At 47.5% G+C, this 24,479-nt stretch overlaps 1 long non-coding RNA gene across 1 annotated transcript in view; it reads right to left on the bottom strand.

The window, feature by feature from the left end:
• Positions 1 to 595: 595 nt before the first annotated feature.
• The window catches only part of LOC142068735 (uncharacterized), a 38,901-nt gene continuing 15,017 nt past the window's right edge, over positions 596 to 24,479 (bottom strand). Inside the window, exon 2 of the long non-coding RNA XR_012664640.1 lies at positions 596 to 2,145. This is a non-coding gene — a long non-coding RNA (uncharacterized LOC142068735). The remainder of the gene's footprint in view (positions 2,146 to 24,479) is intronic.

Consider the following 24,479-nt stretch of genomic DNA (forward strand, 5'->3'; position numbering starts at 1 on the left):
CCACATGATGTTGATACATTGGAGAGGTTTCACAGAAGAGCCACAAGCATGATTAAAGGATTAGAAAGCATGCCTTAGGGTGATACTCAAGAAACTCAATCTATTTAGCTTAACAAAGAGACGATTAAGGGGTGACTTGATTAGAGTCTACAAGTACCTAAAACAAATATTTGATGATGGGTGTGACGGGATGTATCCCGGTGTGAAGCTGGAAGCTGTTGGAACTGCTGAGCCTAACTATTCAGCTGGGTTGGCCTCTACCCCTGCTCTGCTGGTGACACACAGCCAGCCCCTCCGGGCCTGTTATCACTCAACACAACAGCAAGTGGTGCCACACACCCAACTAAGTTACCTGAGCGCTTTACTTAAGCCACTCATGGACCAACAATGGAGGCACCAGCCAATTTCCCAGTTCCCCAGCCTTGCACGCCTACTTGGATCATAAACCCCAAATTATACTGCCTTGCACTGCACAGGGATCTTTATGATGCAAGCTCATTAATTAGTCTGCTCCCACCTCGATGTGGGGAAGACATGCACCAGCCTTTGTTAACAGAGCTAAGATTCCCAAACACTTCACTCAAAAACACACCGGTTAAGATAAAACATAAATCAGGTTTATTAACTACAGAAAGATATATTTTAAGTGATTATAAGTAATAAACAGATCAAAGAAGGTTACCTAGGAAATCAAACAAAATCGCAATCTAAGATTTATACAAACTAGATAGGATGTGAATCAGCGATATCTCACCCTGATTGATGATACAAGCAGGCTTACAGATTCTTGAGGCAGAGGTTGCATCTGCTTTGCAGCCTGGGTTCCCCTCTCCCATTGAAAATCCTTTGTTTTCCAGAGGTTCTTTCAGGTGTTGAGTTGTGGGGGAGTGAAGACAAATGATGATGTCACTCCCCATCTTTTATAGTTTCTTTCAGTTTGCTGGAAAATCTATGCATATCACATGGGGGACCCACCCCCATTGGCCAAACATTCTCCATTCTCGGAGGAGGCTTCCTTATACAGAGTTCCCGTGTTAGTGGATTCTTCCCTTGATGAGTGTTGATGACAACAATTAACACTGTCTGGCTAGTCCACTGTTGTACCTGAAAGGCTGGATGGGGTGTTTCCAATAACTCACACACAGCAAAATTTTATAATTTTGCATACAATGATAGCACATACAATCAAATGAGATATTAATGTTTAGCAGATCACGACTTTTCGAATGATACCTCACAAGGCACACTTTGTACAAAACATATCATAATTACATCACCATGGTAAATATGGGGTGCTTTGGGGTGCAGAGTGTCAGAATGGGTTCTGCAGTCTAGCAGAGAAAGGTATAGCACAGCATTACCAAAGCATGCACCAGTGTATAACAAAACCCATAGAGGCATCATGTCTAAAACATCAGCAGCATCAAGTGTGTCTGCCATGGGAGCTCAAGCTCTGGTGTAGAAGGGAGAATGCAGATGGCAAAGCCATTTGGAACGTCCCTGACAGGGACAGTTTGTAGCCAGGAATGGGGAACCCTCCTTGGATCATAATGGGATAGAGTTCTGAGATCTCAGGCAGGCAAAAATCCCAAGAATGACACCTCAGTAAGGGCCTCGGGATTCAGCCCAGTAATAATGTTTAGTGCCGATACAGTGCTTTACATCTTTAGTGTCCCATGAGCAGATGATGACAACTTTGGTCATTAACTGCATCTTTGTCTGCCTCTGTATAGTGCCTAGCACAATGGTCCCTCAGTCCTGGTTGGTGTTGCTGGCACTGCAGTGATAGCAACTGTGAGGAATACGAGTGTGAGTTACAAACCCGTCTGGGAAGGAGGCAAACGTTACCCTTTTAGGGGAAGCTGAGACAGACCAGCCATGGCCCCACCTTTTCAAAAGTGCCCCCTCATTTAGGGTTTCTCCATGTCTGGTTCTCCAATTTGAGACACTTTGGGGCCTGATTCTTCTCCCATTCACACCAGTTTTCTTCTGGAGCAACACCACTGGCTTCAGTGAAATTAGTCCTGATTTACTCTGCTGTTAGGAGAAGAATCCAGGTTCTAAGGGTCCAATCCATTGCTTCCCAGCAGCTCCTGAACAGTGGCTATGTCGGCACAAAGTGACAGCAACGCAGTGATACAGCCCCTGAGGAAATAGCATGGAATTAGGGAGTCTTTAGTTCCCAGCATGTGCAAAGCTCACCAGGACATCTGTGATCTGATGATGGGGGGACTACAGCGGCCATCCCTGGAGAGCCAGGCTCTCCCTGTCTCACGCTACGTGTGTTCTCCACTGGGTTCTCAAAGGATGACAGGAAACACCACTGAAATAAGACAGTCCATTACCTCTGTGAAACTAGACGGTTTCCTAAATGGTGTGAGCCACACACTCACAGCCCAATGGAGCTGCTTCCTTGTGAACTGGCAGCCCCAAAACTGCATTCAGCAGGAATTCCATTCCTGGTCCAGCCCCTGTGGGCTGTAGGCAGGGATGGCTCCTCTCCCCTTCCCCGCTCTCCCCCAGCTGGCTGGGAGCATGTCTGTAACTATGGGGATGGTTTCCAGGTCTGTGTACTTGGGTACCCTCTTGCCACCTAATTTCCTCTGCCATCACCTGCCCCTGCCCTGAAGCCTGTGGGTTTGCCAGTCTCCAGTGGAGCCTGCTTTAGCACTGCTCCCCATTCTGCTTTCAGGCAATATTAGCAACTGTAAATCAATCATTTACATATGCTAACGTGCACTTAGCAGACATTTCCACTCACCTCTGAGCAACCAGGAAATCTGCATGAGCACTTTTGAAAATCCCTGTACACTGGGCACTCAGCCACTCTGAGCACAGCCAAGCCCCAGCTTCGGATTCTCTGGGTACCCTACTGCCACTCGAGCCCTTAGTCACTGCCCGGATGGCTGTCTGAGCCACCTGCCCACACCTTAGGAGCTTTGGGCTTTATTCTTAGCCTTGGCAGCATGGAAACCAAAGACTTGCAGGGGCCATTCCAGAGGCAAGCACTGAGAGGTGGGGCCAATCCCAGTGGAGCTCATGGGTTGCTTCCAGGTAGGAATGCAGGGTTGGCTTATACAGCGCCCGAGATGGCACATGAAATGATGAAAAAACAGGCACAGAACCAAAAGGACTCGCTTCCTCGTGCCTTGTTGCAATGTTTTAGAGCCAAACAGCTCCCTCGCCTTCACCTGCTCTTTCACCCGGCCGGCTGAAACACAACCCAAACCTGCCAGGTGTGACAAGGGTTCTAGACAACATGCACGTCACTGTTCTCCTAGGATCAAAGCATTCGATGGGGCCTCATCCTGCATTTGAAGAGAGGTGGACCAGTGATCCTAACAGAATCCCATCTACGGTAGAGACAGGAAATCACCTATGTTTCTCACAGCCGCAGCGACATTGTCTGGGAATGCTGATTTTCTGGCTTCTTGTCACATGACTCCACAGCTGGCAGCTGATGTAGATGGAACTTTTCGAGTCTGCGTGGGCTACTGCCCTATGCTGCTATTTTCCACTGCCCTACGCACGCACACGGGAGTGCAGTCTGCTCCCTTTCATGTGCCTGAGAATAGAATCCCACGCAAACATAACCATATCAGACCCATGCAAAAAAACCCCCAAACCGCCATTTTAAGGTACAAAAATACCCTTTTTTTCCCCCTCCCTAATTCTGGCCCAGAAATTTACTCCCAGCCTGAGAACAAAAGTGTTAAATCATATAGAGACAAAAGATTTTGATAATAGAAGCTAACAACATAAGTGGTCTCTCGATCTCACCCCAAGCATCACTGGGGCTGTGGTAGAATATTTTATCTTTCTCATTCATTACAGATTGCCAGAGATCACTGGCTGTGAAATTACAAACGGGATCTTTGCGCAATCTGCAGACACGGGCCTCCCAGCATGTTACTCTGAATTTAGACCATTTTGGCTGCTCACAGTAGCTTTTGGTTCTGGCTTCGTGGTCTTTTTAATACACCCTGATTGGAAAGGAAAACCTTTAGAACCCCAACATGGATGTGACTGTGCCACCCTGCTCCTTAATTAACTCTTTTCTCTGCTGATGTTTCTTCTGATATCCTTATCCATTTCCCTGCAAAGCTCCATGCATGTCTCCCTCCCTCATGGTCTTCTGATCAGCCTTCTAGAACTGTCAGGGCTGGAAGGGGTCCAGAGCAGGTCCTATTTTCCTTCCTCCAGGGCCTTAATATTTCAACAGCATCTTCAGCATGGACTTATCAGTCCAGAACTTATTATTATTTGATCATACTTTATACTGAGGTTCCATCTGTAAATGGTTTGTAAAAGGTTAATACATTATTAATAGATGTTACAAGCAAGTTACAGACAGGACTGGTATGCTTATTGATGGTTAAAGGCACATCAGTAGAAGGTGGTATAGGCATTTATAAGCAGCCTATTTGCCTGTTGAACTCTACAATAAATCTATAACAATTGATTAACCATTTTTTTAAACATCTATTAATCATTTATTAACCCTTTATAAACTGGATATAAATAGAACAGTAATGAAAGTGTGACCATGATTGGTGTTACAGTAGTGCCAAGGGGAGCTGGGCAAGAAGTGACTTTCCCTCACTGTGAAGTTTTGTGATTTCAAAATTTAATCCCAGGATGAAAGGTCAAAAATCTCAAAAAATTTCATTGATTGATAATCCAAAAAATAAATAAATAAAAAAATCATCTTCAGTCAAGTCCACTGTTTTTGTTTCAATAATCCAGGAACTTTTCATTTTAATTTTCACCTTTTTAATTTTGTTTAATTTTTTAAAATATAAATTAACAAAAAATTCCTCCCACAGTGTTGTTTCAAATAAAAAAAATAAACTTTTTGTTTTAGAAATAACTTCAAAGCCTTTTTCCCCCCCCTTCCCCCCAAAACTGCGTGCCTCAGGAGATTCGCTGGAACCGATCCTTTCCTGCGACCAGATCCGTTTGGCCAAATCAGCATTTTCAGATGACAAAACATTTTGTCAGAAAATCCCCAGCTGGCTCTAGTGCCCAAAAGGCCCCGCTGAAATCAGGGATCCATTGTACTTTCAGCTAAATAGGCCACACTAAGGTGGGGTGGGAAAGACATGCCAGGGAGCTGAAGTTATTTGCTTTAGGTCTCTGGCACAGCGGGGACTGGAAGCCAGGCCTAATAAGCCTTAGTATAGTGTTGGAGCCACAAGATCACAGCGACTTCTACATTTCAGGCTCTTCTGAAATTTCCTTTCATCTTACTTCTCTACCCAACTTCCTCACTCATTTTCCTTTGTCAGCGAAATCGTATTAATTCAGACTCAACTGCTTACCAAAAATATTTAAGATGGAGAAATAACTAGGGAGTCCTTCTGCTTGCCGTGTAGTAAGGGACATTCCTAAAATGATAAATTTCCTTCACGAACGAAAGCAGAAATGTCCTTGAAGTCCCCATTCTCCGGCCCCCTCTGATTATTAGTCTGGGAACTTCTCCCACTATCGTATTGCCTTTGGGCATCCTGGCGCACACTCATAATGGAGTAAAGACTTTCCCCAGCTTCCTCCACCATTTTGTACATAGCTGATGCCAAGTCAGCAGCAATCTGCAGATGCTACTCTCCCGCCCTGTCCCAGATCAGCAGAATATCCCATGCTTTGAAAAGATGTTAGACTGTCAAGACACAGGAATGCAAACAGTGGCACATCTGATGAACAGGGATCCATAGATATTGCTACTTTGCCCTCTGAATCCAACCCAAATAGGTGTAGCATAATTAACTAGTTAAAGATACAGCACACCACACAAATATTACATACACTCTCCCACCTGCTGTCTCTTCCCTGTCCCCTTATTTATGTCCCCCACTCTGTCCCCCAGATCCTTAGCAATCACGCCTGTCTGCTGATGGGTCCCCAAGGGACCTGCAGTTGAGACCCACCCCTTTGAGAGCTCACACTGTCTCTCTGGATTGTCAGAGAATGGCATTGCTTCCGCAGCTCATGCTGCCATGTCGTTCTGTGATTTAATTGATAGGTCTCGATTCAGATGGGCCATGCACTGCTTCCACCCAGCATGGATAGCCTCCCAATTCTGATGGTTACGAACCCAAAAGATCAGATGCTTCATCTGAAGCTCTTTGTATTGACAGGCAGGCTGGAAATCTTGCACTAGCATGTTCACAGGATGGGAAGTCTCATTCCAGCCAGGTATATCAGGGACATAGCCTTTTTGTGGATTTCTGTTCCCAGATCCTGGCAGAGCCATGTGACTATTTGAAAAGGAAGAAAAAATTAAATTAACTTTCTTCCATCTCCCCCCAAATGTGGGCATTCTGGGCAGATCCCACAAGCTGACCTGGTTTGGCCACCTGTACTTGACGTTCGTTCTTCTGTGATGAATCAGGTGCAGGCAGACAGCAGTTTAAGATTGGAGTTTGGTATTTAGCATGAATATTGATTTTAAAAACTTCCAGTGGGTGAGCTCTGCTAGAGTGTGGAGTAAGCTTCCAGGCTGGAGATTGTTCTGTAGGAAACCATCCTTTGTTGGCATGGAAAGACTGGAGTATTGCCCGTTGCTGATCTCTAGGATTGTCATTGTTCTGCACTTCTCCGATCTCTTGGGGCTAGACTGTGCCACAAGGACACAGGCCACAGTGAGGAGTGACATGATGCTGTGTCACTCCGGGGACAAGCCTATCCCTCCCTGCTCTCCACTTGCAATGGGAGGGTAGAACTGTACTGCTGGCTGAAAGCAGCAGCAAAGGATACTGCTCCTCTGCAGTACCTTGAAGGGGTGGACTCAAGTCTCCAGTCCCCACTCCACTCTCCAGCTGCCCCAAGCACACCCAGGCTCAATGCCTGGATTGCTGGTGCATGGGTGTGAAAGTGGAGGAGGGGCTTGCCACCTCGCTCGCTATCTGCAGATTACTTGTTTGCAGTCTGCAGGTTCTCTACTGCAAGCAGGGCTGGAGGCCTTATTCAAGGACAGAATGGCAGCTTGACCTGAAAAAAGTGATTTTCTCCTCCAGGTTGTGACCTGCACTGAAAACCCCTCTCTGTGTTTTACACTCAATAGTTAATTTCACACTCTTTGTTTCAGGCAATGCTGCTTGATAGGAGCTGACATGCTACTACCTTCAACTGCTAGAGGCTGCTAGTCTCTCCCCCTGCACAAATTCTGAGCTATCGACTGGCTTTAGAAAGATTTCTATTAATAACTGGAGAGTAACCCTCAAACTCCCTCTTCTGTAGGATGTGGGGGTCGCAGAGCTGCAGCCGTCAGCCAGTGTAGCAGCTCCCAATGTCTGCAAATGAGCCACGCCACTGAAGAAAAGCATATATTAAATGAGTTAAGAACTGGCTGATGGACAGATCTCAAAGAGTAGTTGTCAGTGAGGAATGGGGATGTTTCTAGTGGGGTTCTGCAGGGATCGGTTCTGATAGTGTTTAACATTTTCATCGGTGATCTGGAAGTCAATACAAAAACACTGCTGATAAAATTTGTGAACAACACAAGGAAAAGTGAAGTGAAAAGTAATGATGAGCACAGGGCAGCCCCACGGAATGATCTGGACCACCTGGTAAACTGGGCCATTCAAACAAAATGTATAACTGTGCAATTAGCTGCATGAAAACACACCTAGGAACAAGAAGAAAAGGAGTACTTGTGGCACCTTAGAGACTAACAAATTTATTTATAAATTTAATAAATTTCTTAGTCTCTAAGGTGCCACAAATACTCCTTTTCTTTTTGCCAATACAGACTAACATGGCTGCTACTCTGAAACCTAGGAACAAGGAGTGTGGGCCATACCTACAGAATGGGGGACTGTACCCTGGAAAGCAGGGACTCTGTCCCTTAGCTCCTTTTATAGTGGACAAGCAACTCAACATGAGCTGGCAGTGTGATGCTGTGGCACAAGGGACCAGTGTGATCCTTGGATGGATAAACAGGGGCATAGAGAGTAGAAGTAGGAAGGTGTCTTTCTACCTCTGTCTACGGCTCTGGTGAGACTGATCCTGGAATCTTACATACAGAGCTGGTGCTCTCCTTGAAATAAGGATGTTCAGTAACTGGGCAGGGTGCAGAAAGGAGCCATACAAATTATTTGAGGACTGGAGGAAATGCTTTGCATCGAGATGGAAAGAGCTCAGTCTGTTTAGCTCATCAAAAAGACTGGGAGGTGTCTGATCACTGTGCATAAATGCTTCCCTAAGTTGAAAATGCCAGGTAGGAAAGGGGTCTTTCATCTCGTGGAGAAGGGCAGAAGAGGACCCAATGGGTGGAAGCTGAAGCCAGATGAATTCAAATTAGAAATAAGGCTCCAATGTGAGTTACCACTGGAACATACTATCAAGGGAAGCAGGGGCACTGGGACAATTTGTACAGTGAGGGGGGAACAGCTGAGAGCCATTGAACCAAACTGTAAATCCTGGATATGATGGAAACCACTGCAAGCCAGGGGGACCCCTAGTTCCAGCACCTGTGAAGGGAATTGGTGGAGTCTCCATCTATTGATCCGGGCTGGAGGCATTTCGGGAAGACGCTTTAGCCAATTGCAAGTTATTGGGCTCACTACAGGAGTGACAGGGTGAAGGTATCTGGCCTGGGTTCAACAGCAGGTCAGACTAGATGGTCTAATGGTCCTGTCTGCCCTTACCCACCATGACTGGGTGTAGAAAAGAACCACTGGGAGGTATAGCGCCAAACCAGGGCTGCTTGGAGGGCACAGATAAGGCTGAGGATAGCCATGGGAGCTCTGCAACTGCTCACACGGTGACTCACTCCGTGAGGGGCAGGCCCCAGGGTGCCAGACAGAGGGGAGGTTTCAGCATGGGTGTGAAGAACTACAGGAACTCATACCAGCCCTCCCCCCACACACAATCCCAACCTGCTGCTCTACAGGCAGAGACAGCTGGCTCCTTGAAAGCCCCCCACCGCCTCCCCTTCTCCTGTTGCAGGAGCAGTTCCCAGGGCCGAAGGCTCAGGCACTGGCTCATCAGCCCATGCGTCTCTCCTCTGCTGCCATGGCACTCCGCTCAGCCTTGCATGGCACCGGGGGGAAGGAGGCTGGGGAAGGAGGTCAGGGCACCTGGAGAAAGAATGCAAGGGAGGGAAAAACCAGCAAAAAACATGTAACAGAGCAAAGGAGGATAAAAGAAAAGGGGAAGGAATACAAACACAGATGGACGAAGAGGAGAAGGGACTGCAAAGGAGAGAGGAGAGAAAATGGATGGCAACAAGGAGAGATGGTGCCAGGGCTCAGTGCGAAGGGACATGCTGGGGGTGCCCAGGCAACAGTCACCCATAGAGGACCCAGCAGAGCCAGGCTGGGCACCGCTGGCACGAGGTGGGACCCAGCAGAGCCAGGCTGGGCACCGCTGGCACGAGGTGGGACCCCGCAGAGCCAGGCTGGGCACCGCTGGCATGAGGTGGGACCAGCAGAGCCAGGCTGGGCACCGCTGGCGTGAGGTGGGACCCAGCAGAGCCAGGCTGGGCACCGCTGGGGTGAGGTGGGACCAGCAGAGCCAGGCTGGGCACCGCTGGCGTGAGGTGGGACCCAGCAGAGCCAGGCTGGGCACCGCTGGCGTGAGGTGGGACCCCGCAGAGCCAGGCTGGGCACCGCTGGCACGAGGTAGGACCCCGCAGAGCCAGGCTGGGCACCGCTGGCACGAGGTGGGACCCCGCAGAGCCAGGCTGGGCACCGCTGGCACGAGGTGGGACCTCTCAGAGCCAGGCTGGGCACCGCTGGCACGAGGTGGGACCCCGCAGAGCCAGGCTGGGCACCGCTGGCGTGAGGTGGCATTTCTGTGCATGCAGTCCCAGTTCAGGTGTCCCAGCAGAGCGGTGTGTGTTACTTCCCAGGCGCTCTGGGGCAGGGGCAGTGGCAGGATCCCCCCAGCAGTGCTCCTTGGCACAGCTGGCTCTGTCTGTACGTGAGGCACTTGGTGCGGATGTCAGGGAGGTCCCAGTGGGAGGCTGCCGTGAGCCATGCTGGAGGCAGCCATGGGAGGTGGGGAAAGCGTAGGGCGTGAGTCAGCTCTTCACACGTCTCTGGATGAGGTGCTTGCAGGCTGGGTGCGAAGGAGGAAGGGGCCATGTGAGGGGGAAGCCCGGGCTTGGAAATGCTCTTTCTGGTTTTCATTTCCCCGTCAGACAGGAGCTGCCCCGCTCAGAAACGAAACTTACTGAGTCGGCCCATTGTGTGAGCCTCGGCAGCCACCCCAGGATCAGGTCCTGCGCCTATGCCGGGCACCTACAGCGTGAGAGCTGCCAGTAGGGCCAGGCTGTGCTGTGCACACCATACACTGTGCTGTGGGTACATGCTTGCCCGAGCTGCCGATGTCACTGGGCTGCTCATGGACACAGGGATCACAGCCCAGGAGGAGATGGGGAAGCCAGGGAGTCCCTGTGACATTGAGCCAGGGAGACAAAGAGGGGAGTTGGGAATGTAAGAGTGTGCTCTGCAGACTGGATTCGCCATCTCTTCCCATCTTCATGTTTTATGTCCTTAGACCATCTCTTCTCTCGTAGCAGCCATAGGCTTCCTTGGCAAGCAGCACAGCGATGTTTGAGTTGGTTGTTTGCTTTACCCCAAGAGAATTGCACTGGGATTTAGTCCCTGTGGGAAAATATATCTGAGGGCTCGGCTCCCAGAAGCCCAGCCCCCCCGGCTTACTGAACACTTCCTCCCAGGGGTGGGCAGACTCCAAAAGGGCAGAGCGAGGTTTGGGGGGGGTCACTCTCTGGGACCCAGGGGAGCCCCAGCCAAGCTTGCTAGAAACTCAAGTTCCTTCTGGGAGCTATTACCTAGAGCTGAGGGGCCTCCATGATGCGACTAACCATGACCCACAAAGGGATAAGGCACGGAGTTCTGCCCTTTGTTCCGATCCATGGGCGATAAAGAGTGCCTGGAGAGGGGGATAAATAGCTGGGTCAGGTTTGGTCTTCCCCGGTGTTGTCAGATGGCTCACTGGAGGTCACAGAGAGGTGGACTGGGAGCTTTTCCTGCCTCTCTTCTGAAGGGGAAATATTGGATCTTTAACAAGGGAGTTTCTTGGTGAGAACAATTTTCTCCTTAGTGTATCTTGGGCATTTGAGTTATTTAGGGTATTTGCACTGTAAGCTCTTTGGGGCATTTGTTATATGTTTGTACAATGGCTGGCACAGTGGGGCCTTGGCCTCTAGGCACCATACAAATAATAAATACTATTAGCAATAAACTGAAAATCTAAAGGATTTCAGCAGTTTCAGTAGAAATCTTGCTTTGCATGGTGTTCCTGCTGTTTTTATTGTGCCAGCTCTTCTGTTGTTATTAAAGCCTTCCATGAAAAGCAGGGAGCCAAGACTCAGAGTTCGACTGTGAAAAATAACCAGAGTCACCTCCCCGACACAAATAATAAACAAACAACTGTGAAACCTTCTTCATCCATCATTAAAAACCAAAAAGAGGCCGCAAGCCCATGCTATTGGTGGTATTTTCCTTTGCATGTCATTTGTAAAGACCACCGTCATCCAACATGGAACCACATTGAAAGCCAGTAGGTAACGAAAGCAGAAATATTTCTTTGAATGCCTCCATGGGTCCTTTACCAGCTTAAACAAGTCTACTGTTCAATAATGGGCATTTTAATTGTTCAGCCATAGTGCAGGCAGGGGTATGGTGTTGAGTGACTTCATAAATCTAGCTAATTTGTACAGTTATCTTAAAAGAAAAACTGTAATTAAAAGCAAAGTCCTGCTTCAGACTAAATTATTTGATTAAATATTATGCTAGGTCTGATTATTAATGTGTGTGATAACTATTTAGCAGCTTGATATTTATTCATCAGGTTTTAGTAATAGCACCCAGAGCAATATTTCCCGTAATGCTGGGCCCTGAGAAGAGTCGAACTCTTTTCCTTTTGTGGTTTAGCTCTGCCTGGTAATTTCCACAGATTTTCTGCCTTTCTCTTAGCTTTCGGGTTTAGTCAAAAGCCATGCGAAATCGGCATTATTTGGCCGTGACGCATATGGGTTTTTTAGCGGGGGGAAAAAGAGTCGTCCCATCCCCATGACCGCAGAGCAAAGGTGCTGGCTGGCTGTATTTTCCCTTTGTGTCAGTCAAATGGTCCCCTCCTTCCAATGCGATGTTTTCTAGCAAATCATCTCCAAAACCACTTCAGAATAAATATGATCACCTCGCCCCACATTTCTCCACCCACCCAGGCCAAACCCAGGGAACTGGCCTTTACAATGCAGGAACAAAACCTGTGTTGAGGGACACCACAAAAAAACAACAGCCCACAAAGAACAATGAGAAGAGGAGGGGGCCGTTGGGCATTGAACTGCCACTGCTAGGTTCACTTTCTGTAACCTCAGAGTCAGCATTTCGGATGTCAATAATTTCCAACAATCAGCACTGAGCTTTGCTAATGAGATACACACGTAAATTTGGGTCTCAAGCTCAGTAAAATGGAAAAGGCCTGTTAAGTCACATCGAGGCCAACTTTCCCAACCCTAACACTACAAAAGTTGCCTTCCCTATATTCTCTGGGGTTTGTGCAGCCTAATTTTCGATGGTTGGGTGAGGGGGCTCGTTCCAATTCCCAGGTAAGACTAGCCACAACTGGACAGATCTTGCTGCTAGGCTTATGTTCCCCATTAAATCCCCCTGGTTTAATTGTATTCCATTACTCTCTGGGAACAGAGGAATCAGTGAATATGGAGTGAAAGTAACCACAATATGCTATTACTCTCCACTGTCTCCTCTTAGGGCCCAGTGAGATCCCCTCACAGCCCAATCTGTATTGAAATTGGAAGATATTTGGGTCTATTTCTTTCCCCCATTTTCATGGGTTGCTGCACTTCCTGGTTTTAGACCAGGCCAGAATTAGGGCTGCCACACATGTTTCACTTGGATCATCTGCCCTGTGCACTCTAGGCACACAGGGCCCTATTAAACTGTCCTTGATCTAGCTCTTGCGCCTTGCCGTAGCATCAGGATGTGGCAATTGCCTCATTGTGACTCAGCAACACTACACAATTATTTCATCAGGTTGGCAGAAAACGCACAGTACTCTGGGAAGCGAAGATGTGCAGGTGCCCAGAGATGGGATGATCTCCTGGGGTCTCTGCCCCAGTTCCAGGATATACTGGAACCCAGATAAGACTTTTGGACATTTGTCGGAACCTTGGCGTCTTTGGAGTTCTCCCATCACTAATAACCAGAGTTAGAGGTTGATGACTGCCCTGGTTTTCCCTGCAGCTGGGTCAGGCACATACACTCAAGTGACTGGGATTCGTTTATATGCCCTTACAGACTTTTTTTTAAGACACACAAAGTTACCATTCAGCATTTGAATGGTCAAGTAAAGAGATCTGCCAAACTCTCCCTGCTCAGAGACCCACAAACCAAGGGCAGAGATTCCCCCAAAACTTGCAGTGTGTGAGGGATTCTAGGAAATTATGCTTACAGGAGCAGGATCTCATTTTCACCAAACTGTGATGTATATAAGCTATGTACATGTTAGGACCCTGCTTCTGTGCACTGCACCTCTGAAATCTCTAAGGACTCTTCCGGCTGCAGAAAGCAGCAACCATTTTGTGTTCTGTTCAGTGCAGACTGTTACCGGGGGAGCATACACACATTGTGCTCCCTCTTGGAGACTTCACGTCTCTTCTTTCTTGTTTGCATAGTCTCTTGATCTAAAATAAAGCCTGACAAAGTCTTTTATATATGGAGAAACATCATAAAAATACTTGCTATTTACCATAAGCAACATTAATATTCAAAGTAAATTGTTCAGAATTATGTGTCGATATAGTGAAAGATCCTGGGCCCGAATTCAGCTCTCATTTACAAGCCCCCATGAACACAGCATGCATGGGTGTCATAAGAGCTGAATTTGGGCCCCTGTTTCTCTACATCCTGTTGTGAAAGGGTAAAGTCCCCCCCGCCCATCCAGAACCGAGAAGTAGATAATCATCTCCTTGAAGTGACAGCTTCCCCTTCCTTCTCGTCTAGCACTGCCAGCTATGAAAGCGGGTGGGAAAGTGTTAATGTTTGAAACACTTCCCTGGGAGTCTGGTTTTGGTGCCTTTGTGCTTTCTGTTCTTCCTCTTCCTTCTGTGTCCTGCTGTGTCCAGGAAATGTGTGTGAATGATCCACCTCTTAGACATTGAGCTCTCAGCAAACCTACCAGGTTTGACGGCTGAGTTCCAAGTGCTAGAGGTGGGTATGCTTCTGCCTGCCTCCCCTGTTCCCAGCTACATGGGAGAGAGGGTTTTACAGCTTACCAGAATGGCTGTGATACACAAGGTCTGGAATGGGTGCCTGGTGAGTAGAGTGATTGTAAGTTAATCAACTTTCAAGCTTCAGAGTGCAAACTATTCACCTCTGGGGGTCAGGAAGCAATTCCACAGACTCATCCATTCACGAACAACTCACACAGAAAAAGATCACTGCAATATTGTCATGTGAAGTCATTAAGGGGGATGGGGCATCAGACCTAGCCACTGCCCAGGGCGGAACACCAGAGAATGAACTCTGATCTGGGCTTGCAATTCCTATCTTCCAAAGGTTTGCTTTAGTATTTTTTGTAAATGTAGTTCATATTTCTAAATGTTCAGACACAAGGAAACCAATAAAGGCTTCGTCTTCAGGAAACAATTTTAGCCAAAACTCCACTGGAGTATAAAGAGGTATACATGTGGGAGATATAGATAAGCCCAAGTATCACAATCTAAAACTCAATATAATCCAAATATTTTACCAGGCACAAAATATAATAAAAGGAAAGAAAAAGAAAATGAAATAACTAACTCCTTTCCCCATCATGCTCCATATCACAAACTAACAATTATCACAATCAACACACCTTGGTACTCCTGCTTTCAATAGTAATAATACTTTGCACTTTTACAAGACCTTTCATCTCACCAGGGTGTGTGTGTTACCAATATTAATTAATAAAGCTTTACAAGACCCCTCTGAGATACACGGAGCTCTACACCTATCACTGAAGTGTCCACCTCTGGGATGGCCTGGAGCAGCTGTCTAACTGTGCACAGAAACATCGTACAGTTAGGAGAGGCAGGGAAGGGAAATGCTGTATCCAGCTGAAACTGCAGGGGAATGTAGAGAGGCAGAACACATTTGCATGTACTGAGATTTGGCTGGGACACTCGTGTTTGCTGTTTAGATACAACTGATTGTTTCACAATTGAAATGTATATGGTGACAACCCCTACCATGGCTGAGAGTATTTGAGTCCCAGGCATCATGGAATGGCCCAGTTTCCTTTACTGCTGTTTTATAACAGGGTTTGGTGTTTTTTATGAGTGGTCTTGTGGTTAAGGCACTGCACAAGAACACAGTTCGGTTCCAGCACTTTGGGCCTGATTTCCAGAAGCACTGAGAACCCACAACTCTGACGGTAGTCAACGGGATCTGTGCATGGGCAGCCCCTTAGGAAATCAGGTCTTAGTTCTTTGAAGTTGACCCTCCCCAAAAATCAGTGGCCAATTCTTCAAAATATAGGTCACCACCTCTCTCTGCACCTCAGTTTCTCCAGCTGTGAAAAGAGGGATAATAAGACAGCCCCACATTGGAATTTATGGATGGAAGGTGCCATGTAAGTGCTAAGAATTATTATTGCTCCAGGGTAATGCAGGAGTACATCTCTAAGTCCTGCTGACTGCAAAAGGAGATGGGAGCCTCTCAGAACAGCAGGACTATCTCTCCTGAACAATGTTGGTTAACTGGTTTCATTCCTCCAGAGAAGTAGGAGCCACAGGACTGAAGGAAGATTCAGAAATATTCAGCAGCCGCTTTCCATGAGGCCCCTCACTGACTCGGCCTGTGGTGGGGACATATAAGTTAATGTTCCCGAAACAGTTGCCAAGAATCCAGCATCCTCTTCACATACCCAGGAGCCACACACTGCTGGCTGGGGTTTTATGGCTTGGCAATTCCTTGGATTGTGCGCAGGGGTTGAATGAATGTTTGTGAGCACATCTGGCGGTGCATGCTCTGACACAGCCAATGCTATACGTGCACGAGAGCTTTGCATTAAGTAACTGCTGGCTCCTGAGGGTGATGGGAGCACGCACGACAAGCACAGCATCCAGAGAACGCTAGCAAGAGGAGAATAGCAGCAGCGGGGAGTACGATTCTGCAGTGGGCACCGGGGAATTACACTCTCAGAGGCTGTGCTGACATCTCACCTGGACCCCTGGCCCTCTAACACCTGCTCAGACCTCTCTGGATTTCAGCAAGGCAATACGTGCTCCTGGATGGAATAATCATCCGGAATGTAGGCCAGTGCTTTCCTCAACATGCCCAACACAAGGCTGCATTTCAAGAACCAGATTTTCCCCATTCTTATTGTTCTTGTTCCTCTGCGTTACTTTCATCAATCGCTTTTTCCAAAGACTTTTATAACATTGTTTGCAATGGCGGTATGTGTATGTCTAACTCCACCCCTTCTCTTTTCTAGCAGAGCATCTCGTTTTCCCACATTTTCTATCTTCTCTTCTTTCAGCTTCACTGTTTTCTCTTTCACTTTAGTGCTGCTCATTTCCCCTTTTCCTTTCTTCTTCTTTCTTTCCCTTAAGCCTTTTCTCTTCCCTTTACTTCTCTCAGCCCTGCAGGGCTCACACAGCTCTGGGAGAAGGAGCTGAAGTCCATTCTCTCTTAGCATCACCAACAGAATTGTTTGCTAAGTTCCAATCAATGATGCCTGTGCGAACCCACTGACAGCAAAGGTGGGTGTACAGATGTCTCCAAGGGCAGAACCTTTCTGTCGGTGCTGATGATGTGTGGGAAGGGAAGCCCAGCTTGACTCTCAGATCCCAGGCTGAGTTTTCAGTTAGAAAGAAGCTCTTTGACACAGTTTATTTGTAACTAGTTGTTGAGAATAGCCCAGTGTCCCAGGTCTGGTCCCCAGCACTGCTGGGAATCAGGTTGCCTGGAATGACAGGCAAGTCTGATAAATAAATTTTGACACAGGCGAAGCATTTAGTCAAACAACTAACTTCAGTTCAAGGACAGAATGGATTTTGTCAAACGCATTTCTTTTTTCTGTCAAAACCAAAACGAAATGTGCAGTCCTTTCATTCTGTCACCACAAAGGCGTTCGTTCAGGCTGCTTGCTTCAGTCTATGTAAAAAAATGCGGTTGTCAAATGGCAGGCAGGGGATTGCTCTTCCCTGGGTTAGCAAAGACACGGGCAGCCCCTCACTTCCTTGTGCTGACTGAGCAGGGGCCCCTCTCTTGTTGCCACAAGTGGACGTTCCTCAGCGTGGGGTTTGGAGTGCCGAACGGGAATGGTCGCAGGTCCGGGGGGAAATGGTCAGGCGCGTTCCCTGGGGCACTATTGGAGGAGGAACTTGGAGCATCACCTCCTTCCAGAGCACAACACGACTTTGCCAAAGGAGAGGTCTGAGCTCTCCCTCCCCCTGCACCCAGCCTCGTGCATTCCTCTCCTGCTGCCCCACAGTCAGCTCTGTGCTCTTCCCCCCACATTGCCCCACCCACACCCAGCTCCACACTCACCCCCTGCATCCAGCCTCATCCCCACGGTATGCTGACCTCACCCTGACCCCTGAGCTCTTACCCCGGAGGCAGTCAGGCTAAGAACACCATCTCCACAGGGGCCAGGCAGTTCTGGGAGCCCGGCCCATCCTCCTTCCATGCCTCTGCTTCCCCGGGAAGCACCAAAAGCCCAGATCCAACCCTCCCCCCGGCTGGGGGTGCCCGGTGCCCTGCTCTACTTCTCCCTGGGGCTGGGAGGGGGGCAGGTACCCATGGGTGCCAGAAGGACTGCAAAGGTGGAGGTCCAAGCAGGCACATAGGGTCATAACCCCTCTCAGGTTTGGCCCAGCCATCCCTCTGTGATGATGGGGGCAGGTCAGATTTCCAGCTCCAGTCAGGGGTGAAGGGTTCCCCTGCTTGTTGTGCCCCTGACTCTTTAACAAAGGACCTGAAAGCCTGGTAGGCAGGCAGCATGGTAGGACACAGGGCTGGGAGCAGGAGCCCTCATTTCTAATCCCAGCTCTGACCAGCTAAGTGACTCACCTGTTCCCCCATCAGAAGCATCCCTTTGTCTGCCTGGCCTTGTTACGGCTGGTGTGTGAGAGCCTGACTCACTCGGAGCAATAGATAGCCCAGTTGTCTCCAGTGGGAATGCATCTGGCATGAGGTACTGTTCAGAGTGAGTGAGATGTCCCAGTCTTGCCCTTACATTGTAAACGCTTTAGCACATGGATGGTCTGTCATTGTGTATGTACAGTGCCTGACACAATGGAGCCTCTAGGCACTACTGTTAGATCAATAATAACAAGCAATAATTAAGTGAGTTTCTCAACAGCCCTACAAGATAGGTCAGTATTATCATCCCCATTTTACAGAGGGAACCGTTGAGGCCCAGAGACAGGAAGGGGCTCAACCAAGCTCATGCAGCGAGTCAGTGGCAGAGCTGGGAACAGACCCCAGAACTCCTGCGGGCCAGTCCTGTGCACTAACCACTAGACTCTGCTTCCTCGCAGAAACAAAGCTGGAGGAGCAAACCAAAAAATAAAACTAAATTGGATTGATAATTTAAAACAACAAACCCCATTGGTACAGTTGCATTGTAATCTGTCACCCTTACACATACACTCATTTCCTAACCACTTCCCAATCTGCTTCTGAGTCTGCATGTGTGTTTGTAGCCTGACTCTTTGTACAGCTCCATGCTGGGATGTGTTTAAAGCTGTATGCTACAGGTAACATGCTTAAAAAGTGGAGCAGTGCAAAAGCTTCCGGTGTAAGGGTCTGGAAAAATAAGGTCAAAAGCAACATAGCAGCAAAGCTGATGGGCAGCTGGTCTGATCCTCTGCATGGATCAAGCATATAGATTAGGGTTGTCCCCAGAAATTATCCCCATGGTACACTCCATCAATCCCTGTGGTGCCATCCTGGCTGCAGCTGCTGGCCCCAGAGCCTCGCCCGCTGAGTCCGTGCCATGCTCAGCCCCTGCCTTCCAGCCTGGTGTGCCCTGCTGCCCATCATTGAGAGGGGACATGGGATGCTGGAAGCAGGGTGAGGCCAGGCAGGCCACCTGCAGGGACCCTGGTGCAGGAGCCAGCCCCGTGGCAGCTGCAAGGAGGAGCAGTGCCCACTGCCCTGTGTTCCCACTCAGCTTTGGCCCTGCAGCCCCTTTGTCATGATGTGGGATGGAGACAAAGTTGTGTGGGTGGCATTGTGGCCTAGCGCATGGGGGTTGCAGCACCATGCAGGTTTGGCCCCGCCAGCCTTCCTTCATGACAGAGAGGCTGCAGGGCCAAACCTGAGTGGCACTGCAACCCCCACAATGCTGCTTACTCTATTTTGGCCCCACAGCTTCCCCATTACAATGGAGGGCTGGTGGGGCCAAACTTGAGTGGGCAGTGGAGCGGCTGGTGCTGCTTGTCCTCGCCCCTGCCAGTGGTATGCACCGTGCGCAACGTGCGTATGGCTGCGGGTGCCACCAGTGGCAATCACAGTTGCTTCCCAAGCCCGTTTCTGCCAGCAGGCGAATGGATTAGCTAATTGAAGGGTGTTAGCGGAGTGAGTTGAACGTATATATATCGTTTTGGCAAATTGTAAATTCACCAAAAAAATTCATCCTTTGGGACACCCCGACGATTCACAAATTTAGGCTGAATTCGACAAATAGTTTTGGCCAAAACAACCTGAAAACAAAATGTTGGAACTGTCAGAATGAACTGTTCTGCTGTTTCATTTCAAACGGATAGCTCTTTTCAGCATGTTGCTTTTATCAGCTGTGGAAAGGGTTTTATCTTTTTGGTTTCCTGTTTCATTAAGAAAAAAAATCAGCTGCAGGTCAAAATGAACTGAATTCGTGTATGGGATTTGAACAGCCACTGAACCAAAAAATTAATTATTCGCGGCGCTCTCGTTACGGAACTCGGAACGGTTACGGAACTCGGATCCCCGACACTGGCAGAATAACTTTCTTCCCTTTTTCTTCCTCTCCATCGTCTGCCATACTCTATCCCAGTGGCATGAGTACCAGCCCATCGCTGCCTGCTTGAGTTTGTAGGAAAATGTCCCTTGATGATGAGGTCTCAGTTTACCTGCTCCTGCTCTGCACTAGGTTTCTGTGACCCTCAAATCAAGGGAAGGACAAGCGGTTTTCCATGCCTTGATAGAGTCAGCCAGACTCCGGATGTTCCTAAGCCAACCCTGCCAGAGACAGCTTATTCCCAGGCTCATAAAAATACTTCTGAAGAGCAGTTTCTTTTTACTTGGGAATGGAGCCAATTGCACCACATGGCAGGGATTACAGGCTGGGGTCCCCTCAGCAGAGTCTTCACCCCCCCGCCCTCAGCCTCAAGTGGTGACCGCTGAACACAGTGCTATCCAATCCACCTACTTGGGGCCCTGAGTCTCCCCCACCTTGCACCTTGTGTTGTCATTTCCATGCGTGGACAGGGACAGTGGGGGAGACACACTACAGGACACATTCCCCTCCCCCCAACCCCCGCAACCCCTGTATGCCTCTAGAGGAGTGTGAAGGGGGAGGAAGTGGAACAGCCCCCGGTGGAATTTCCCCAATGCAGGGTTGTGTAGGGCTGCTGTAAACACCCCATGCTGCTGACCCCAGGGTTTCTGGGACAAGGTGCAGTGGCTTGAATGGAGCAGCCCATGGGCAGTCATACAAGGCTGCTGTAAATTAAAGGAATCCCTGGAGCAGCTCAGAATTAGGAAGGTGCATATGTGGCTCCAAGTCACCCTTGCCCCTTCTCCAGCTGGGCTCCGACTCCTGCTATGTGGCATGGCACAAGATTGGGCCCTGCAGTTCTGACCCACTTTGAGCTCTCTGTTCACAGGCTCAAATGACAATACAAGGTACTGGGCAGGGGAGGGTCAGACCCCACAGATTTCTGAGGAACAGTGTATGATCATATCCAGCAAAATGCAGCTCAGTGTAAGCTGGTGGTTGATGGCTTTGCCCCCTTCCTTGAATGAAGCATTTTGGTTTAAATGGGAACTTAGAATCGTAAAATCATGGAAGTGTAGCACACTGTGAAGGGACCCCAACATGAAGGGACCCCAACAGATCATCTAGTCCAGTCCCCTGCACTCAAGGCAGGACTCAGGAATAAACTAGACCATTCCTGACAGACGTTTGTCTATCCTGTTCTGAAAAACCTCCACTGATGGAGATTCCACAACCTCCGTAGGCAATTTATTCCAATGCTTAACCACCCTGACAGTCAGGAAGTTTTTTCTAATGTCCAACCTAAACTGCCCTTGCTGCAATTTAAGGCCATTACGTCTTGTCCTATCCTCAGAGGTTAACGGGAACAATTTTTCACCCTCCTCCTTGTAGCAACCTTTTATGTACTTGAAAACTGTTATCATGTCCCCCCTCAGTCTTCTCTTCTCCAGACTAAACAGACCCAATTTTTTCAATCTTCCCTGGACACAATACTCCCGTTGAGGCCTAATCAGTAGTGTGAGTAGAGTGGAAGAATTACTTCTCATGTCTTGCTTATAACCCTCCTGCTAATACAGCCCAGAATGATGTTCCCTTTTTTTTTGCAACAGTGTTAACACTGTTGACTTATATTTGGCTTGTGATCCACTATGACCCACAATCCCTTTCCACTGTACTCCTTTCTAGGCAGTCATTTCCCATTTTGTCTGTGTTTTTGATTGTTCCTTCCTCAGTGGAGTACTTTGCATTTGTCCTTATTGAATTTCATCCTATTTACCTCAGACCATTTCTCCAGTTTGTCCAGATCATTTTGAATTTTAATCCTATCCTCCAAAGCACTTTCAACCCCACCCAACTTGTAGGATCTGCAAACTTTATAAGTGCCATTATATAAATCATTGATGAAGGTATTGAAAAGAACCAGACCCCACCGGATATGCCCTTCCAGCTTGACTGTGAACCACTGTTTACTACTCTCTGGGAATGGTTTTCCATCCAGTTATGGACCCACCATATAGTAGCTCCATCTAGGTTGTATTTCCCTAGTTTGTTTATGAAAAGGTCATGCAAGACAGTATCAAAAGCCTTATTAAAGTCAAGATATACCACATCTACTGCTTCTCCCCAAAGTTTGTTACCCTCTCAAAGAAAGCTATTAGGTTGGTTTGACAAGATTTCTTCTTGACAAATCCATGCTAACTGTTACTTACCACATTATTATCTTCTAGATGTTTGCATATTGATTGCTTGATTATTTGCTCCGTTACCTTTCCGGGTACTGAAGTTAAGCTGACTGGTCTGTAATTCCCCGTAATTTATTCTTATGCCCCTTTTTATAGATTGGCACTATATTTGCCTTCTTCCAGTCCCCTGGAATCTCTCCCACCTTCCATGAATTTTCAAAGATGATCGCTAATAGCTCAGAGATCTCCTCAGGCAGCGCTTTGAGTATTCTAGGATATATTTTATCGGGACCTACAGTCTTGAAGACATCCAACTTGTCTAAGTAATTTTTAACTTGTTCTTTCCCTATTTTAGCCTCAGATCCTACCTCATTTTCACATTCATTCTGCTAGATGTCTGACTGCTACTAACCTTTTTGGTGAAAACTGAAACAAAAAAGTCATTTAGCACTTCCGCCATTTCCACATTTTCTGTTATTGTCTTTCCCCCTCATTGAGTAATAGGCCTACTTTTTCTTGGTCTTCCTCTTGCTTCTAATGTATTTGTAGAATGTCTTCTTGTTACCCTTTATGTCTCTAGCTAGTTTAATCTCATTTTATGCCTGGCCTTTCTAATTTTGTCCCTACATGCTTCTGTTGTTTTTTTAAATTTTCATCCTTCAAAATTTGACCTACTTTCCACTTTCTGTAGGACTCTTTTTTGGGTTTCAGATCATTGAAGGTCTCCTGGGTAAGCCATAAATGAATAGAACACCAAGTCCCTCTCCCTTCAATTCTGTAGCTACAGACATTGCTGATGTACAACAACTAAAGGGAGGACATTTGTGTGGACATGCCTGTTTAAATGACAGGCTAGATCCCACAAATTATCAGAGCCCCATGATGCTAGGCACTGTATACGCACACATAATCAACAGATGGTCCCCACCCTGAAGAGTTTACAGTTTAAGTCTAATATCAGAGACAATGTGGGATACAACACACAGAGGGGGAAACACAAGGTAATAGTGAGAGGATGAGTCTGAGCTGCTACCTGTCCCATTGCCAGAAGAAGGGCCTGGCAAGAGTCTTTGGTGCCTGTCTGTACAGGAGCTCACCTCTAAGCAAATTGCTCACAACCAGCATCTTGCAGCAGATAACCAAAAATGCAGGAGGGCTTAGGGTCTTTTGTAAATGACTATGGGGCCATTGTGAAGAGGGCTGAGCATCTCAGTCCCTCAGATCACAGGTGTGCATATGACAAAGCCTCTACAAGTGCCACTCCCTGGTTCCCTTGCTGGCAGTCTCAGAGTCCAAGGGCTGAAGGGATCATGGAGACAACTTCTCCAGGAAAGTTCATGGATGGGGCATTTTAGGGGCAATAGATTACAATGTGTCATCTGTGGACACCGAGAGAATCTCAGTCTCCAGCTCTGTCACATTCACCACGACACCTTTTGTGCTCCTTGTATTTACTAAAGAAATGAATTTAAAAACTGGCAAACCTAGAGGTACATGCGGGGGTTAGGGTAATAAGTGATCCGTGCATCATGAGGGACACATGAAATGCGAACACAGCAGTGCACACATCACCTGGTTCAGTTAGCTGGCTTTGCTGTCATGGTTACCAGAGTGTAAGACCAGCCCTGTCTCTGAGGGTGTGTGCTGCATGGACATGGGTAGCATGGACTGTAGCTCAACGGTACCTGTGCAATAGCCAGTTTTCCTTTTCCCACATTTGCTATTATTACTAATGGAAAGGCTAATTCACATATTTCTGGCCTGATTCTCTGCTCACGGTGGTGTAAATCAGAAGTAATGTCATTGAAGTCAATGGAGTTATATTGGTACAAGATTGATATAGCAGAGTGGAGGATTAGACCTATAACTTCTAATGTGATATAAATCCAGTAGCCAAAATTTTTTAAAAAATCTTGTAAGATGTACTCCATGTAAATACAGAGCATATCTATAGCACAATGGCACTGTTTGGCAGGAACAATTTTTAAATACTGAGTTGCACCTTGAGCTAAAAATCAGCAATGGATACAGCTGAGACTATCTGTCTGACTTTTTTTGGTTCATGATCTCAATGTCATAGCTACACTTTATGTTTTTAAACAATAAATTAGTGAATGGAAGAGAGTGATGCTATGTGCACTGGCTTTGCCCCGGTGTAATTAATTAGTTCATGGATATAAACAAATTTTTTTAAAAACCTAAGATGGTTCCTCACAATCTTCAATCTCACAGTATCCCGATGAGGTAGGGCAGAGCTGTTAGCTCTATTTTATAGATGGGGAACTGAGAAACATAGTGACTTGCCCAAGAAAGTTAAAGACAGAGCAAGGAATTGAACCT

The sequence above is a fragment of the Caretta caretta genome, chromosome 13 (genome assembly GCF_965140235.1).
Source record: "Caretta caretta isolate rCarCar2 chromosome 13, rCarCar1.hap1, whole genome shotgun sequence".
Taxonomy (NCBI): Eukaryota; Metazoa; Chordata; order Testudines; family Cheloniidae; genus Caretta; species Caretta caretta.